Below are 2,358 nucleotides of genomic sequence, written 5' to 3'. Positions count from 1 at the left end.
TATGGAGCCAACCTGCCCGGTGTAACCATCCAGCCCTCTTGCAAGCGAGCGACGGGCAGCAGGAAAAGAGCCCGAAAGCCCGACCTAGCAGGAAGCCAGCTCTTAGGAGGGGAAGGGGGTGCTGAATTCTCGTCTATAACAAGCCAAAAAAGAGGCAGGGAGCGGTGTGGGGCGAGACAGTTGAGAAAGTGAGGAAGTGCCGGCTGGGATGTGAGTGGAGTTGAGCTGATGTGGATCTTACGTCGCAGAAGTACCCACCTCCTCCTCCTCCTCTCCCCATTTGTCCGCCTCACAAAGGCGTTCGCACCTACAAAGCCGGAGATGCACCTGCAAACAAGGCAGTTCCCCTCGCCTGCAACTCCCCCCGGGGCGGCACTTTATTTGCAAAGCAGTGTAATTGGTTTAAGCTTGTGGGGAAAGAAGGAGAGACGGAGGTGGGAGAGGGGGAGAGCACAGGAAAGGGGGGAGGAACCCACCCTTTCAGATGGTCAGGACAAATGCTAGGAGGGATCGGTGGAAATTAAATGAGGTAGATAAGGGAAGTGCAGCCCCCTCTGAATAGAATGCAAAAGGCCATCCAGCCTTAAACCCCTGAGATTAGGGGCTATATTTACTAAAGTCCAGTAGATGCTCCTTTAACTTGATGCTGGGACGTGCTCCAAAGTCCCGAGTCCTGCAGTCAGCATGCCTCCCCCCGCTCACTTCAAATCTAGTAACTGTGCCAGGTACCTATCCGGGCCCCAGGCCCCTGCCGCGGCCCCCGATGCTCCCGGCGTGCTCCAGGCCAGGGACTGGACTTTGGCTGCAAGCAGAAAGGCTCGGCTCCCAGGTCCCCAAAGCCCCGCATGGGCTAAATCTCGTCCTTAAGACTGGGTTGCCGGCCTATGTATATGATGATGATGATGGTGATATTTCTTTTCTGGTGTTTTACGTTTAGAAACCATGTGAGTCACAGCGCTGAGACATAACATTAGAGCCACGCAATAAATGCGGACAGAGGCTTGAATGCGGATCCGCTGATATTAACCTCCACTTGGCAAACATCAGGTGAGTCACTGGAACCATTTTATATCTTTACAGTGGAAAGCCTTCAGCCCAGAAGGCTTCTTTGGAGCCAGACACCCAGGAGCAGCCCTAGTAAGAAGTAGCGGATATCTCATTAGCAGCTTCTGGCTCATTACTCCGACTTCTTGCAAGGAATAGGGGAGGAGGAATCTAAACGGGCTGGAAGGTGAAAAGGCACAATAGCAATAAAACACACTGACATGGGTCAAAGCACTTTATAATATGGATGGAGGGACTCTCTCAGCCTTTTCAGACAGGCTCTAATTTACCCTTTTCCTATTCCTGCCCTGGCCGGCTCTTCGACCTGATGTCAAGACCACAGACTCTTCTTGGGTTTCTCTGCGCTATCCTTTATGTTTTTTTTTCCTACCCGGCTGCTAGAACATTTATGACCTGGTTGTAAAAAAACAAAACAAAAAAAAACCCAAAAGAACCACCCCCCCAAAAAAACAAAACCCAACCCCAAAACAAAGGACCCACCAAACAAAACAGAAAAACAAACTAGCCCCCCTCCTCAAACCCAAACAGCTTGCCGGGGAATGGGGATCTAAACGAGAAATAAAGTTTCTTGAGTTTTTCAAAAACGTTTGCATATCATACCACACAAAACAAAATACATAGCTGTGTCTGAATTACTGTTTGACATATTTATCGTCCACCAAGACCATAGTTGCTTCCACACCGATTTGTCCTCGAATGATCTGCAGAAACGTCACTGTCACAAACGTGATTTTTAACAAGTTTCTTATTTAGAGACCCAAGATTAAATTGATGAGATATAGCCTATCATCACCGCGAGAAATATGTTTTAACTTGTCCTCTAAATACGTTTTCTATTATCTCTTTCTTTGTTCTTTCCTCCTCATCCTCTTTAAATCTGGCAACAGAATTAAGTTAAATCCTTGAAACAAATAAAACTCTGGAATCGGCAGGCGAGAACGAGGGATGAAACTGTGTCGCTCAGGACATAATAAAATATAAAAGGTAAAAGCAGTGGCTTAGAAATGTACTTTTTCAAGTGGTCAGACTACACAAATGGAGATTGGGACAAAACCCAGTGGAAAATATAAGAGACACTAAAATTGCGGTTTTGATGTATGCGGTGTCCCTCTCCTTCTAATGGAAGCAGTCTCTACGTCTGAAGTAGAGAAATCGTGAGAGCCCATTCGGGAGCAACCGGTTCATTTCAGTACTTCAGCCCTGTTCAGAAAACCTGCCAGAGGCAGAGCCGCCCCGGCGCGGCCAGGCCGGGCCGCAGCAGCCGCGGCGCCCCGCTCGCCCTCCCCGCCCGCC

Source organism: Apteryx rowi, unplaced genomic scaffold (genome assembly GCF_003343035.1).
Source record: "Apteryx rowi isolate R43461 unplaced genomic scaffold, aptRow1 scaffold_88, whole genome shotgun sequence".
Lineage (NCBI taxonomy): Eukaryota > Metazoa > Chordata > Aves > Apterygiformes > Apterygidae > Apteryx > Apteryx rowi.
Note: the sequence above shows the minus strand (reverse complement) of the source record.